This window comes from Montipora foliosa, chromosome 8 (genome assembly GCF_036669935.1).
Source record: "Montipora foliosa isolate CH-2021 chromosome 8, ASM3666993v2, whole genome shotgun sequence".
Lineage (NCBI taxonomy): Eukaryota > Metazoa > Cnidaria > Anthozoa > Scleractinia > Acroporidae > Montipora > Montipora foliosa.
In genome coordinates this window covers 35,721,250-35,739,279 of record NC_090876.1, presented here as the reverse complement: position 1 = coordinate 35,739,279, position 18,030 = coordinate 35,721,250, and the positions used below count along the sequence as shown (strand labels likewise).

Below are 18,030 nucleotides of genomic sequence, written 5' to 3'. Positions count from 1 at the left end.
TCATTAATAATTCATTATGGGAAAACAAAAGAAATGATTTATTGATCAATATCTGTATTTCTGATACAGCTTTTTCTTCATTTACATAAATGTTTCTTTCAGTTTTCATGGTTAAAATGTCTTGAATCACCAAAAATACCTAGTGTACATTAACACTTAAATGCTGACATTTCATAAGCACAATACAATAAGAGCGACCGTGTTGTATCGGATATAAAATGTCTACATTGTATATCCCATACAATACGGCCACTCATATTGTATTTAGTACTTAGTTCTTTCACATCCTACTCCTTGCAGAAATTGTAGCCTATTCTTCTTCAAAAACATTTGGGGTAAGCACTCCACACCTCTGTAGTTAGTTGATCTGAAAAGATCTTTAGATGCAAGATCATTGTATTTTTCCATTCCCTGTTGGTTGAAGAAATTCAAGTTATGATATAATGAAAGGAATCCAGGAACGTGGCAGTAGAGAGCATGCATGTAGGGGGTAACTGCTTTTGTCTCATACATATCATTTTCAGTGAATTTCTTGAGCCAGTTTTTAACTTTAGTTTTGAAAACTTGGATTTCATCTTTATCAGTGTAATCTAATTTAAGATCTGCTATGATATCCATGAAATCTTTCCACAGGTTTTGAATTGATTTAGCCTCTTTTAGGGAAGGCAAGAGAGTTGGAATACTAATGTTCTGGAACAAAATTAGTTTTTCTGGTCCATTAAGATCCCTATACTCTAACTTCTTTGTGTCTGGACTTATCCTCTAATAAATGCCCAGGTCACGTAGCAGTTTTTCATATGCTGCCATATGCTTAAACTTTTCCCTAGGAAACCCACAGGGAAAGGTAACTTTCTTGTCAATGGCATCTTGATGCGGCAGTTCCCTGATTAATAATTCAATTAAGTTATCAGATGAATGGAAAAAGGGGGGGGGGTATTTTTGCAATTGAATTGCTTTCTCATCGAATGCAAGGATATCTCTTTCAGAGATCTTGCTCCTGATGCAGGATCCTGAAATGACCATGTTTTGCTGGTATCCCACCTATCCTCCCTCGGGCACTTACACCAGATACATGCATACTCCCGGTTGGCTGGACCTCAACCACAAACTGTGGCAAGAAATTTCTAATCTCCTCCCAAAAAATATTCAAATGTGTATTTCTTATCATTGATAGTGACCTCTTTCAAGTTGTCCATTTCGTTTCGCAAATCTTCCAGACTGATCCTAATTGAATCATAATTTTCTTTTGTTTTTAAGATGGGTAGAACGTAATTTACAGATTCAGTCATGGCCAGTTGCCCCTCATTTAGGATGGTATATGTAAAGTTTACGACACATAGTCTTTTTTCAATACATGTGCCATCACCACTCAGTTTTACTTTGATTGTCGTGTCTTTGAATCCATCCTTTTCTAACCGTTGAATCTGTGACTTCACACTGTCCGTGAACTTCACTTGTACTCCTTCCACATCTCCTGGAGACTCCGTTATGTTCCACTCTTCTCTTTAAGGAATGAACATTAGGCATGTCTTTCAGCTTCATGGAAAGTTCATGCCAAGCCAAATCAGAAATATTGAAACGATCCTTTATGTATAGCATAAGGTTTATGTTGTCTATGTCTTGATCAAACACTTTTTCTTGCTCACCACTTAGCTCTAGCTCATTGTCGTCATCGAGGAGGTTAAAGTCTCATACATTTGAGTATCGTTGTTGAAAACTTCAATTTTTGTGGTGATAAAATTATATAGGCCAACGAAATAAAGATTTGACTGACAATCTTCTACAACTTGCTTTCTGATTCTGCACTGGTGTTGAGGGGTGTAATCTGTAAATGATTTGGCCTTATGGGGACCTCTCACACCTTTTTGACGACGAAGTTTGATAATCTTACAGGCTAATCTCTGGAATTTGTTCTTATAAATTTTGTCCTTTTTAGATGCCTTTGTAAATGCAGCCTCTTTGCTGTCTCCTCTAGCACATCTCTTTCTATTTTCCACTTATTATCGATTAGTTCCATGTTCTCGTTTTGCAAGACTATGGACCTAACCTCGTCATAGTAAACTGTAAATCACAATGTTTTCTTCGGTCCATTTGTCCAAGTGTTAAGTAGCCGTTTTAAAGAACTTCTTCCTTGTTTGGTAGCGGTTTTAGCGGCTTTCATCAATTTCTGGATTTGTTTGTTGAAGCAGTCTATTATACGGTTCTTTACATGTACTTCAGTCAAGTTAGACACCTCCAAAATATGTTCTACAATTCGGACAAGGGCTGATCTGTCTCCTACTTCTGCGAATCTCATTCTTTGATATAGAGTAGATCAGATAGCTGAGAAAAATATCAATGTAGAGACCTTTACAAATATGTCAAATTTTTGCGAAAATATACAGTTATTAATTTGTGGCATACTTGTTGATTTCCTTTATGAACGCTGGTGTAATGCCATGAGGACGTCCTGGAAAGGCTTCATTTTTTTGCATCCTAATCGCCAGGAGCAGCTTCAACTATGCGAACGATGACGCACAGGATATAATTAGGATGAATGCAAACTTCACTTCCATGAGGCTGACTGCTAATTTTTGCATACCCCAACGAATTTGGTATCAAAACGCGCCAAATTTAACAAAGACTTCGAAAACGTCGGGGATTTTTGCGTTACATGCGTACGTAAAGAGAAGTCGAGCTTAGTCTTCTGCATAGTCAGGAAACCACTTGGATTTTACTTGTAAACAAACCTGAATGTGTAATGTTCGAGCCCGAAAGGCCGGCCCTAATTTTTTGACGATTGACCCAAAACAGGGCTTGACTGGTGCTCTGTATGTTAAAGTTTCCCTTAAGAACGAGACCAAAATGTTCGAAATTGAATGATTTTTTAAGGGGTCTGAAACGTCCGCTGTTACGGATCGAATTTTGTGACCTGATGTTAAACGTGACTTTCATATGCAACGTTAAATGAAAAACTTGTTTTCAGTAGATCGATTAAAGTTGCATACATTAACTATGTTTTGTGTCCCATTGCCTTCTTGTACCTTCATGGTTTCAATCAAAGACGAATTTTACTCTGGGTATTTTGCTCTGAGAGACAAAAGATGCCCAATCGGTGGAATTGCCAGACAAAGCGTGATTTAAGTTAAAAGTGTCTGTTTGATCGTTCTTTAGTCTCCTTAAGTTAAGGACGGTCATAAGCTTTCCTCAAAAGCCTTATGAGGAGAAACTTAAGGAGAAGTTGGATAAGCTAAAGTAGATAAGCTCATTTGGCCAAGCCTCCGAAAACGGACCCGGTCTTTTGACTGTAGGGCTCAAGTTGCCCAGACTTGTGTTGTCAAGTCAGTGACAATTCTGGCAAAAATGCTAGACAAGGCATTGAACCTGAAAGACAAGTTGCCACAAAGATCTGGAGTGCATTCCTTTTAACATTGCCTACATTTTTGACGATGTTGATGACATTTGCTGTGCATGGGAAAAAATGTATACTAATGTTCTGAATGCTCACGCTCCTATAAAGTCTAAGAGGTGTAGAAACGCTGCAGGTAAATCGAAATTTATAACTCCTGAGGTAAAGAAAGCTATGCGGAAAAGGAATGCTCTTAAACACAAATTTAATAAGACAAGATCTGAGGACGGTTGGGAGGCTTACAGGTCTTGAAGGAACTGTGTTGTCGCTTTGCGACGAAAATCCATCATACATCACTTTCATCAGTTCTGCAGTTCGCGCACGGGAAACCCAAGGGAGTTGTGGAAGTCTTTGCAGCCGTTAATGCATACCAGAAAGCGTGTGCCGGATGACTTTATTTTTCTCAATGAAAAGGAAAGAGTCATCAAGGAGCAAAGCCAAGTGGCAGAAATCTTTAATGAGTATTTTACAAATATCACAAAAGATTTGATTGTCCACAAGCACACTGCTTTCAGAGACCAGGCACATATAAACAGAATTCCTCTGACGAGTCAGCGACCGGCTGACTAACCATCATGTTGTGAAAGCAGTACTGGACAATATAAAACCTAATAAAGCACAGGGACATGATCTTATTCCTCCACGGGCTGTTAAAGCTTCATCCGGTTCCATAGCAAAACCTTTTAGTGATCTAGTGAATACCATCATAGCTAAATCACAGGTTCCAGATACTTGGAAACATGGTCAAATAACACCACATCACAAAAAGGAAAGTGTCCTAGACAAAAAGATTTTAGACTGGTCACCGTTCTACCTGCTTTTGCCAAGGTGTTTGAGAAAATCATTCACATGCAGATGACGGAGCATTTTGAATCGATTTTTCCTGATTACATGTTTGCATATACAAAATTTCATGGTCACCCGGTGGCACTTTTAACTTTAACGGAAGACTGGAGAGCGGAACATGACAAGCGCAAGGTCATCGGAGCAGTAGCGATCGATCTTAGCAAGGCTTTTGACTGCCTTCCACATGAACTGCTTCTCGAGAAGTTAAAGTTTTATGGCGTGAGCGACAATTCAGTGGCAATCTTACAAAGTTACTTATCATGCCGATATCAACGAGTTAAGTTGGGCCATACTTTCTCCACCTGGATGGGTGTGTCAGGAGGAGTGCCACAGGGGTCCTTACTTGGACCACTATTGTTTAATGTTTTCATGAATGATCTTACAGTTGCTATTAGAGATTGTAGGCTGATAAGCTATGCAGATGACACTAAACTCCATCTATGGCATCAGGATCCCCAAGCCGTGGAAGACGGTATAAACCTAGACCTGACTAACACCATACAGTGGTTTCAACAAAATGGCATGATAGCAAATCCGGATAAATATCAAGCTCTGGTGCTGGGAAACACGGCTCACGATTTCGATATAAAATGCAAAGAAAAATTCATACCTGTTTCCACCGAGATACAGCTACTAGGCGTAACACTAGATAATAAGTTGAAATTCGACTCTCGTATTGCATCTATCTGCCGAAAGGCAGGAGGACAAGTAAACGCCTTAAATAGGCTTAAGAATGTTGTGCCTTGTAAAACCAAGAAAGCACTATATCATGCTTTTATCTCACCGCATTTTGATTATTGCAGCCAGATATGGCACCATTGTGGAGCCAGGAACACCAAGAAACTAGAGAGAGTAAATGAACGTGCGCTTAGATTTGTATATAAGGATAAGAAAGGCTCTTACGATAGATTGCTAAATTGGATTGGTTTGCATAGCACACTAGAGGGACGTCGTATCCAGGACATGTTAATCACGATAAATGGTTGCTTCCAGGAGAAGGCACTGACCCCCATTGCGAACATACTTAAGGTAAAGGATACAAAATATAACTTAAGGGGAACGAACATGCTCTCATTACCCAAAGTAAGAAGCACCAAGAATGGTCTCAGGTCTTTTCGGTACTTCGCAGAAAGGCATGGAATGGGCTGCCCAATTCGATTCGCGCAATGGCCGGAACAAGGGAATTCTTAAGAAGTATTCGTCACATAGTTTTCTAAAATTGTTATTATTGCAGTTGCATAGTTTTTAAAATTGTAATTTTTAATTTGTAATTATTCATGTACCAATAAATGATTTAAATTCTTAGATTGTTAGCTAAATTTTATCTTTCCTTTTGTTTTGTAATTTATCTGTTTATTTGTGGGATTCCTGTAAAGTAGCTTTCAGCTAAGTGGAGTGCCACGTAAAATAAAGTTCTGTATTCTGTATTCTGTTCTTTTTTAGGAAAGCGCCCCTCTCTCTACAGAAACCCAAATCAGAAGCCACAAAAAGGGGGAGGGAAGAACAAGGAGCCAAAGACTTAATTGCACCTCCAGCAGATATGCAAACCACAGATGAGGTGAGACACTCACCCTTGATATGTTTTCCCCTCATAAGCACTGCTCAATTCAAAGCAGGTAAATTGAAAGAGTTTGTGCACAACTGGAAGAAGTTGATCTCTGACCCCTTTAGCCTTGACACAGTGCAGCGTTTCCACATTGAATTTGGACTAGGGGCTTCATGTTACCGTAATACTGTGAAAATACAAACGTTTAAAAGCGGGGAAGATAATATCATCAATGCTGAAATTTCTAGGCTCTATGCGAAGGGAGTCCTTGATTTATCTCCCCTATATTAATTCGATGCAAAAGGGATGGTACTTACATACTGATTCTCAATCTTAAAGGAGAACTGAAGCCACTATGCATTATTAAACAATTTCTTATACTTTTTTCCTTGTCAAACAAAATGTAGCATGCATAATATCAAGCTTTCTCAAAATTCGACTATGGTACGGAGGCACAGAACTCCTGTGCCAGCGGTTCTTTTATAACTTTGTGACGTATGATATGGGGAAGAAGTGAAGTGCTGTGTATTGTGAGGACCCAGTATGAGTTGGCACTGTGCGTCTTTCTGAGCACGGGTTAGCTAGAGTTTTGGAAAATTGAAGGACAATACAAGCAAGTTGTTTCTGTTACCCAGAGTGCTAGCTTGTTAAGTTCTCTTAAATGGTCACAGACATCTCTACCTTCTCTAAAACTGTGGTAAAAGCGCAACGTGAGTCACCAATCGCCTGTCAATGTAAGCAGTTTTGATACTTTAGTTGTAGACACTTTTTGACGGACATCATGTGTAAACTTCGGCAAGCGATCATGGTCGCACAGTGCATCTACTGTTAAGGTGATGTTTTCTGTGATGGAATGGGTGTAAACTTATTCTTGTGGGCTAGTCGGATGTCATTTTTGGCAAGATTCAGAAGGACGATTAGTGTTGTAAGTAGCCATAATTGGCAATAAAATTGAAAATCTGCCATGGAATTTGGCTTATGACTTTATTTGTAGAAAACATTGTGGTCTTTTCCTACGAACCTTGTATAAATGCAGAATTCAAATCCTTTAGTCGTGCAATATCAATACTCTCTGGAAAGATACAGTTCAATACTTCAAGTGTTTCTTGATAAAATGGTTTACTGTGTGGCGTTCGATTGCAACAACGACTGAAGAAAGACAACTGGTATATCCTATCATTGCTTTCCAAAAGACCCATCTCTGAGAGAAGAGTGGCTCGCGAAGATCATCGCGCTGACCTCATCATTTCAAATCTGACTGCTACGAGTGTGACCTCCAGGCAGAACTCCTTGGTTCGAAAAAGCAAGCATCTCTGAAAGCCGGTGCTGTTCCATCGATATTCTCTCATCGACCCGATCCGAGAACCGTGCTCTTGAAAAAGCAAGACAACAGGTGAGAGTTTAAAATGTAATAGAAAACGTGCTTTCAAAAACCAAAACAAGCTTTTCTATTATCATACAAACTATCAAGACCATTTTACGTCCCAAGAGTTTATCCCTGTAGTATTGATACATACATGCATACTCGCATTCAAAAGTGACTTTACAGACGTAGCAATTCTCATGTATAAATATAATATACACACACAACATCGCTGTTAATAAGCTAAAATTAAGGTATTATTATTCTGAACACTACAACTTTTAAATATATGTCTAGCAATATATTGTTCTGGTTTGCAGTACATTGCATCTGTCACCAAATCAACTGCTCAAATTAATGAAGAAGCAAGTACTTCTCATCAGCCCCTAGATTCTAGCAAACTGAGTGAACAAGCAAGTACCTCTTCACCACAAGATCAGTTCTTGAATTTTCAGCCAGACACCATGCAAGTGGAATCACAATCAATTCAAGTCAATTTGCCATACAAGGTTAATACACGGGGTGCCCAATTAATGATGAAATCAGCTCACACCCAGACCCCACTGGTTTGTAGTTCTCACACAGGCACTCAATTTGAGGAAAGTGACATTCCTGAAGAAGCTGTTGGCACTCTCTCTCCTGAAGTGTCTCCACAAAAGGATGGTACTTACCTCCCATCAACATCTGGTGATGTGTCAGATGACTCCATCTTATCAGAAGATGAAGATGAAAAACCAAACGTTTTACACCCACTGGATGATACTAAGTTTATTGTCTTTAAGCAGCTTTTCAAGTGATGCCCAGAGTGCAGTGCCCCAGTTATTAAGACAGACCAGTCTACAGAAGGAACTCAATTATTTGTGACACTCGTATGCATTAATAATCATACCTTTTCCTGGCAAAACCAGCCCATGCTTGAACGAATGGCAGCTGGAAACTTACTGCTGTCATCCTCGATTTTACTTAGTGGTTCTACTTACACTAGAGTAGCTTCTCTGGCAGACATCCTCAATTTGAAGTTTCTTAGTGAGAATACCTTTTATACTATTCAAAACAAATACTTATTTCCTGTAATTAATGAATTTTGGAAGAGGGAGCAAAATTCCGTATTTTCTGGACTAGCAGGCCAAGATTTGTGGCTTTCAGGGGACAGGCGCTGTGACAGTCCTGGTCATAATGCAAAATATGGCACATATACAATGATTGATCAGCAAACTGACAAGATAGTTGATTTTCAGATCGTTCAAGTAACTGCAGTGAACAACAGCAATGCAATGGAAAGGGAGGGATTTAAACGCTGCATGGATAATATAAAAAGAAAGGGGGGCAACATCAAGGTTATCGCCACTGATCGCCATGTTGGTATCAGAGCTGACCCTAAAGAGAAATTACTCTGAGGTTGATCACCAATTTGATGTTTGGCACTTGTCCAAAAGTATAACTAAAAAACTTATGGAGAAAGCCAAAAAGAAGGACTGTAGTGACCTGTCTGTATGGATTAAGTCAATATCAAATCATCTTTGGTGGTGTGCAAAACCATGTGAGGGAGACAATGACTTGTTGCGGGAGAAGTGGTTATCCATAGTCCATCACACTGCTAACATCCACTCCTGGAATTCTGCAGACTTGTATCACCAATGTGCTCACCCACCTATCCCTTGCAATGTTGCTGCGGCCTGGCTTCCCAGCTCACGAAGCACTCAAGGAGGTTGTTTTTGATAAAACCCTTGTGAAAGACATCCAGCATTTGACCTTGTGCTGTCATACTGGAAGTTTGGAAGTGTACCACAGTGTCCAAACGAAGTATGTTCCCAAACGTCAGCACTTCTCCTATGAGGGTATGGTCGCACGTACCCAACTGTCTGCCCTAGACCACAACGCCAACACAGGAAGACAACATGCCCCTGCATCAAAAGGTGCCAACCAAGGAGAACTCCAGTACAAGGTGGTCTTTCCAAAACATACCAAGGAGTGGGTGGCAAAACCAATTTTAGCAAAGACAAACAGAGATCACCTCAGACCAATGTTATATGCTATTATTGCCAGAAAAAATCAGAAACCCTATGAGAGGAGTGCACTGCCTGCAGCCCACACATCGCCCGAAATATCGCTAGCAAACCTAGGCCTGCTAAAGACGAAATCATTACCCAAGCATACATCAAGATTTGGAAATACTTAAATTACTCAAACATACAGGAGTGGTTGTTAATGTACATTAGAAATCGTTTTTTGTTTGGTGTATTGTTGAAAGTGTCTAACAAGAAAAAATACCTCAAAACCATTTCATATGGTAAAAGCAAAAGAGAGAAAATGAAAATATAACTGAACCACATAACTTGTATTTTAACAAAGTTTTAAGACGTATCACGATCAATTAATTATTTCGTGTTGAAGACAATAATTTTGCAAATGACAGGTATGATTGCGAGGACAATAGTTCATGTGATGTATGAATTATCTTGTGAAACAATGATAGATATATATATAATAATTAATTAATAACGACAAAGGAATAAATATTTTTCAATGTTCAGAGCAAGTCATAATTCCAGATCTGCTTCTCTAAATCCTGTGTATGCATCGCTTTCTTCAGGGAATTCTTTCCTTATTGTTTTGACGACACATGCTGGAATGACCCTTCGTCTCCTTTTGCCAAGCACACCATAAACCCACCAGGTAAACTGCCCTTATGCTGCTAAGCGCCATGTTGTAAAATAAAATAATCACAAAAAGCGCACGTTTAATTTATTTAACAATGAAAACATTTTAATTAATAATTCTCAGAGTTAACAAGGCACTTACTTGTTTCCTATAGGGTCTGGAATTGGATTAAGGCGAGCATGGTGAATGGCAACAAGTGCGGTCTGCAATACGTCTGTGTCAAGGCACACGATCCTAAATTTGTTGTGACTTGTAATGCATGTGACACCTATTGGTAGAACAACAGTATAATATTGAATAAGCTCTCTAACATGTGGGCCTGCCTTATTGATTGATCGTGAAAGTCATAGCCTCTAAACACGCAAGGCACTCGCGAGCAAGAGTTCATAAATGGCTGCCTCACTCAATTAAAAAATAGGCCAATTGGCTATTCTTACGTGACCCGTACACCGACCTATATTTGCTATTCATGCGGGAGTCTTCTTTGAACGATTATGAAGGAAACAGCCACGCCGTTATTGAAAGCTAGCCGTTGTAAAATGGGTGCTGAGACTTAAATACTGATTATCAATGCTATTTAAAACTGGTACTTAGACTTAAAATACGAGAAAAAAAAGGAAGGTCATATGGCCGGTGACATCAAACCAAGGAGGTATTTCATGAAATTAAACAAGCATCAATGTCGTTGTTTGATACCTGAACTATATACAAAAGATCAATTAAAGACGAGGTAAGACTTCCCGAGTGTTATTGACCCTGTAATAATCCGACTTCCGTATGAATAACAAATAGAGGTCGGTGTACGGGTCCCGTACGAATAGCCAATTTGCATAAAAGTACCGAACACAAACCTGAGTCATCAAACTTCTGATTTAACTCCTCGAGCTCTTGCCAGCAATAGCATTCGTCGGCTGTCGGCATCGACATGCACTCACCACAAATGCACCATTCAGTGTTCCCTGTTTTCATGCTTGATGTGCACGCTTCTGGGGAATCCTCACCTTCATCATCCTCCGATTGAATGGGTTCTTTCCCTGGGGGATATGTCAGCTCAAACTGAAAAAGCTCCACTCTGCTCATGATGAAATAAATACCTCGATAAACGCCACAAAATTACAAGCTTGGTATGTTTATTACCGTCCCTGATCGTCCCCATATCATACGTCACAACTCTGTATTAGAAACTGCTGACCCGTAATTGACGCCCACCGTTCCAGCGGCTAAAACAGGTGAAAATGGCAACTTCAATCTCGTACTTCTCTTAAGTAAAAAGCAATTGGTACAAATAATGTAGCGAATCCTGTTTTTTACTACGTAGTCTTTCATATGACATTGTTCTCCTTTAAAGAATTCAATGAGAATGTGCAGTATCATCATTTCAAAATGGAAAGCATTGAGTCAGTTATTAAGAGCCGATGTCTGAAATTATGGAGAATTGGGTGTCAGTCGTGAAATTTCGAATTCCTTCATATTTTGCCCAAGTAACCTCTATAGTGAAGTATTTTCAACAGCTTTTTAAATTTTGCGAAATTGCGGAAAGTGTGAAAACACAGCATGTTGGCCTCCTTCAAATGGTAAAATTGGTGGAAAATAACACATTTTTAACTTGCTCGTACCGTAAGACGCAGCGTCGTCTTTTTATGAAACACAATAAAAACAAACTTTAGCTCTTTATAACTCAGTAATAAAATTTGGATAAGCTGTTGAAATGAGAGTGTTTTGGCCTTTAGAAGAAAACCAGTTTCAGGCATTTCAGAAAATCGTAAATTTCACCCAACTTCCACACTACAGAAACCCAATTGGTACGTCGAGTTTGGACGTTAAATAACAACAGCTTTAAAGAATAACCTTTGTAAATTACTGTGTTAAAATGTGTGTTACCCCGCCGAGAGATCAAAATGTGAAAAGTAGTTTGACAAGAATCTCCGACTCAATTTATGACACAAACCGCCAGCTGGCTACGCAAAGCAAATTGTAACCGTTGTCATGGACAGAAATATTGGAGAGAACCTTCGCAAAGTTACTTAAGCATCTTGCAGAATAATTTTATATAGTGTTGATGCTTTTCAACTTCGATCAACACACACCGCCCTTGTTTCAGTCCAGACTCGATCGAAACCGCAACACAACATGAACCTTACCATGTTTCTAAAAATTATCCATTATCTGTCTGATCAAAATAATCTTCCACTAACTCGTTGTGTTTGGTACTGTAATGTATGTAGCTTGCTGGACATGTAATACTCTTGTTTGCTCGAAATTTGTCGGTACCTGGCCGCAGACAAATTCAGAAAGTAACATTCCGGCACAGAACCAGGATATGATGTAAGAACAAGATTGCGTGACGCATGACCTAGTCGAAGGTCAATAGATATAATCCTTTTTGGGCGTTAGTGTTTTGAGGTGTAAGCCCAAAGTACGTGCTAGAAATACTAGTTCTCAACAATCTAACTTTTGATGCGAAAAAAAAAACCTTTCATGCATTGATATCGAGTCGCTAGTTAAAATTTCATTGAATGGCATCTTGCAGCTATTCACTCCTCGTTGGTGGACCCTGCAGCCCCGTTCATTTAGCCCAGCGAATGCAGAATGTGTTGCAATCGCTGAGTGTAGCAAAAATGTCTACAATCACCTCGTGTATTGCAAAATCAGCGACGACATTGCAGTGGACAGTGATTCAAAGGTATTACTTACTCGAGCAGGTAGGTGGTTTCCTTTTAGATATTACAAATCCTCGAAAACGATTTTTTCTTTAGACATTTTTAAAATTTAATTGGCATCAATAATTGTAGGTGCTTGTGTACTGCATTGCTGAATGGTAGTTAGTATTGTGATATGTCTCATAGCTACTAGGTATTTGATGCCCTGCTCTGTCGGTGAAATTGATGGTCATGGACAGGAATATTACAGGATGATGCATCTTCACTTTCTTCAATGTTATACGTGCAATTTTCAGCTTGACAGAATTTTCGCCCACTTAGTTTTTAAAGAGATAATTATTCCTACACAAGGTCATGCATCCCAGCCTTGCTATAAATCTTATTTTTCCTATTTTATAGGATCGTATAAAACTCCTACATTTCCTACAAATACAGTTTAAGGAAAATAAAACATAATGGTGAAAGATAAAAAAAGCAAGTCACAGTTGACACAAGGTTTGTATTGAGTGTACAGGCTTTTTATCCTGTCACCTGTGGTTCAGTGATGTTCTTTCTGGACAATTGAATGAGACTGGGAGCGTGCAGTTGTTCAGTCCATGTAAGAACTATTTTTACATTACTAGCAATGCACGGTACATCATAATAAGACGCCAGCTTGAATCAAAAGATTTGGTGGCCCAAATACACTTTTTAGTCTCTGTTGCAGACATTTTCAACCCCTTTCTAAAGTTTTTCTAGACTGAAGAACCCCTTGTTCACTTACTTTAGGATCAACTTTGCACTTTCCTGACAGTCCTTATGGGTAGCTTGAACAGAAAGACCTTGTGGCAAATAAAGCTGCCAGGAAACTCTCAAAGAATCGCTTAGAGGTCGTGGAAAAAGGAGGACAACCCCGCCAAAAAATTAAATAGCTTTCAAAAGAAAAGCAAAAGAAGTCTGTAATTGGAGCCAAAACATTTCTTATTGCTGCCACGAAGCATCTGGTGAACAAACTACCACTTCACAACCTTATTCTGAGAAGTAGCATTGTTCTGAAACCTGATGCCCGTTCAGAAAATTGGGCCCCAAAGGCAATTAGAATACTATGCAAAGAACTGAAAGTAAGTGTTGATCCAGACGACGTGGCTGATGAGTGGAGAGTACAATCTACAATTTATTTAACATAACATCTTACTTTCATGTTGCTGTATCATAAAAGAGGGCTGCAGTCCTAAAATTGTTCGATCGTTCACATAAAAGCAATATAACTTGGCAGAATAGTACAGCACCGCCTCCTGATCATGAGTAGTTTACACAGCATATTTCAGGGTTTTCTGATTCGAGGTTTCTCTGTTCCCAGCTCGTTTAAAATGGGGATGCGATCAATGAATGTCAATGAAGTCAAAAGCCTTCAGGTTACGAGTGAAGTCACTAAACTTACTTGAGGTTTTAATATGTGCAGGCAGTTTATTCCATAGGCGACTAACTATATAGGTAAACGAGTTATGAAAGAATTTGTTATTGTAGCCAGATTGTTCCAGATTCATGCCCCTACCTCTTAAATTATATTTAGTATAACACAACTGAAAATAGTTCTTGATTAACAGATTAACATCTGTTAATCGTTTGGCAGAAGAACGCAAATTACTTCAAAACGAGGTGAACTGAAATCAACAACTGTGGCAAAGTAACTTTCAAGGGGAGATAGCGGGGTTTTGTTTGCGTTTCACACAGAAAATTTAACAAAATTCACGAATCACGGATCTCTTTTAGTTGCTTTTCATCTGTCACACAAATTTTTGCCCTTGTTACACTTCACGCATAAACCATTTCCACCTTCTGTGAACTGATCGGTCTGGTACTATGCCGAAATTGAGTATTGTTTAAAAGCGTATTCAATTTTATTTCCTTTACTGCCAGGCAGAGAGTTTTAGTAACATAACCCTTTGTATATGTGACTTCTTCTCCAGAGGCTACACCCTTGTAAGGGAAGTACTCAGGAAGACCACAGCCCAGGTGGCACTTGGTCGTAGTAACATTTATCTTTCCCTAATGAAGGTATTTCTTCGTATCACTGCCAAAGTAATCATTGCACTAGCCAACAGAGCAGATGCAAGTACAGAGCAACATACCTCACATAAAGGACTTAGCATTTAAAGGCTATGATGTCACTGTTCTAAAATACAAATCGCTTATAGTGTTACACTTCCAATTACTGATATTGTATATTTAATACAGTAGATTTTAAAAGGTCAAGCCTGGTTTACAATAGACATTTAGTTATGGTTTTACAAGTACATTTGTCAACTAATCCGTGCAAAATATCTATATAGGGCTTCTTGCGCTTGTTGGTTATTGAAGATACGTCTAGCTCAAGTGCGGTACAAATCTCTTGCAGCATAGGTACAGAAAACTTTGACAGCTTGGACTGGTACACAATTTCACTGATGTTATATTTCTCAAACGTGATTGGATGCTGAAGGGCAAAAGTCTTCATCACTTTTTCAGTCAACTCTTGGATGTCCTTCTCTTTGTTTACCTCATGTCTCTTGACATCTTTACTGCCATTGTGTAAATTTTTCTCGCTGTCAAGGGAGAAAAAAATCCTGCTATTTGTAGAGGTGTGAGGAAGTCGTCCTTTTCAAAGATACTGGAGCCATCACTCTGCTTGGCTCTTTGCATTGCCTTTGAAATGCCAGCAGGATCAGCCTTTTGCTCGGTACATTGTCCTTCTTGGAACATTTCGGTAAGATAGGTTCTTTGTTGTCACTGTTGCTGACTTCAGAGCCCATCCCATCCATAGTGGCAGACCTTCATCCTCTAATGATATGATCACATCTTCATCAACAGTTTCTGGAACGACACCAGCACCCTGCTCTAGCTTGGCGGCATGCATTATCATCGCCTTGTGGTACAGGGTTTCGTGCTGTAGGGAATACTAATGAAGAATATTGCTGGAAGGACTTGACACAACCCTCCTCTGGACAATGAAACAGCCCGCCCCTTTTCTCACTGTTTTCTTCATCACTGTAGCCAATTCTGTTGTTTGCTTTGGGCCTTGCCTGGCTTTGACACATTATTCACATTATCTGCCAGCTTGTCTAAATGAGGCAGAGGGCTACTGCTTGTTTGGCGAAAATTGCTCTTAGGTAAAAGTTTACCTCAACCAATTCCATATGCTCTCCACACTTGCATACCGTCAATGCTGTCAATGAAACTGAATACTCCTTCCCACTTCACTGGTGCTGACTTTCAAGTAGGTTGTGGACCACTCACTGTTACCCTGACTCCAGCCATTCCCCCAGATGGCTGGATAGCTGTCATTATTTACGAGGCTGTCTCAATGTGATGGCCAGCATTGACGTATATACCCATGTGACTTTTAATTGTGGCGGCCTTAAGGTCACATGAGGCTTTTCTGCTTTGGGGCTCTGAAAACGTGCTTCAGATTGATTCTATGTGTGGTTGCCACTCAGTCGAGCGATAGTAATGTTGGTGCACAGTGATAGCACCCGAGGTTATCTTGCCTGTGGTAAACAGAGTTTTTTTCTGGCATGATTTCCTTAAGTTGAGTGAAAACGTCGTCAATAATGGCAAGAACAGCTGAACTATCCTGAGTCCAGCTATCAAAAGAATGCACGAAGGTTAACATTTCAGTTTCACTCCTGGAATTGTTTCTCATAGCTACAATGATATGCCAAGGAATTCCACGCTCCCCAAAGCAGCCGCTTTGACTTTCTCGGGATTTGCTTGGCAAAAACTTCATTTCCCAATCCATAGTAAGAAAAGTGGACTTTGCAACCAGATTTTCAAGAAGTTCGTGCCTTGCCGCATCCCAGTTTATAGATCGAAGAAGGTGGGCTTTCCAAGCTTCAATATTCTGTCTCTCCTCTGATATTTGCTACTCCATCTCTTCTCGTTTTTCATGCGCCATCTGTCCGTCCACCCCTCCATGTATGCCAATGTGACCAGCATCATGCTAGTTTACAGCATCCATCTTTTGACTAATTGACACCTGTCAGAACAAGGCATCTGCTAACCAGTATTACATGACCATATCGCAGGCTCAAGCTTAAGCTCACCAAGGTCAGCTGTTTTTTTTAAGTTGACCGCTTACCAGGTCCTTGTTTTCGTTTTCTTTCTGCATTTTTCGCTGGTTTCTATCCAGTTTGACATATCATGATATCTGTGGTCCACACTGGTGGCTACGCAGTTATTCAAGTCAAGCATTGGCGGGATGTAAACTTAAAGCTGAGTGTTTATTTTTAATTTGCTTAGAGCCGCTTTTTTCTCTAAACTTCTCTTCACTCACCGAAGGTTACACATAAAAAAGGTAAACAGAATCACCTATTTAAACTTAAATTGAAACGAAAAACAATAGTTTGAATAACAAAAGAAAAACACTATCAGCAATGGGAAGCTTAATTAAATATTCCTGTGAAGAGGTGTGAGTGTGCATAAAGTAAAATTTAAATTAGAAACCGTCAAATTTTCTTTTTTCTTTTCTTTTTTTTTACAATAACAACAAAGGTTACATGATGCCTGGAGGACCTATGTCTAGAACAGAAACGAAAGGACTGAGCGAAAGAGAACGACAACGACAAAACAGAATACTAGCAATAGCTCATACTTAGCACACAAATTCTTTCCTTGGGCACTAAACCGTTTGTTATTTTTATGGATGCGTTATTTAAAGTGGATGCATATTTTTAAAAGGTGGTTTAATCGGTTCTTCCTTTTTTCAGGAATGAAAATCGAATTTTTATTGTCAACTGGAATTAAATAACAATTATCTGTACTTGTTTGGACATAAAGAAAAAGTTGATTTGTTTGTTTGTTTCCCTCTAAAATGCAAGCAAACAAGTGCTTTTTTAATCCATTTGCCCAACTGGTTTTTGTTGTGCCTCGACACTGACAAGAAAATTTTGCCGTTATGTTATAAACATGTATTCGCAATGAGTTCTCCTAAAATAAGGGGGAAATCTCAGTAGCTTGTTTTTTCAGAAGTTTGTTTAAAGCACCCAAATGTTATTTAAGTGTTGGCGCAGATCGTGTTTGAAGTTCGTCCTTTCTTGGTTGCATTGCCGTAGTTTGCCGATTCTTGTACAAGGCCAACCTGGCGTGTTTCAATGAAATACATCAAAATGTGAATGATCTCGTTTTCAGAGATAAAGTAGAATAAAGTACATTAGTAAAACTTTTCTTTGACGTTGAACTGACAAAGTAGTTTTTATGGCTTCTGATTTTAGCATGAGTCCTATTCCCTGGCTATTGACAGTTGACTCTGAAATGGCTTTTTTTCCTTTTCAATTCTCTCGCTGAGGTTGTGCTTAATGCTTGTTTTCTTTTAAAAGTTATTCGGTTCAAGCAAAAATTATTGCTAAACTGGTGAATTGCAAAGTAAACTTCACTGGAAAAACCAATGTCGCACTCATCGCTTCCTGATTCATGCGATATTGGTTTTTAGCATAAAATTTACTGTGGAAGTCATTAGTAAGGCAATGAATTTTTCTATGCGAGAAAGCAAAGAAAATGAAATATTTGCTCGCAAATAGGATTTTTATGGTTTTCCCTGACCAACTAATGT

At 39.2% G+C, this 18,030-nt stretch overlaps 3 pseudogenes; 1 reads left to right on the top strand and 2 right to left on the bottom strand.

Moving 5' to 3' along the window:
- Positions 1–264: 264 nt before the first annotated feature.
- LOC137968742 (uncharacterized) lies at positions 265–4,093 on the bottom strand (annotated as a pseudogene).
- A 2,801-nt stretch (positions 4,094–6,894) lies between these two features.
- LOC137968741 (uncharacterized) lies at positions 6,895–9,465 on the top strand (annotated as a pseudogene).
- Positions 9,466–9,683: 218 nt separating this feature from the next.
- On the bottom strand, positions 9,684–10,884 carry LOC138012398 (P2X purinoceptor 7-like; annotated as a pseudogene).
- Between the last annotated feature and the right edge of the window lie 7,146 nt (positions 10,885–18,030).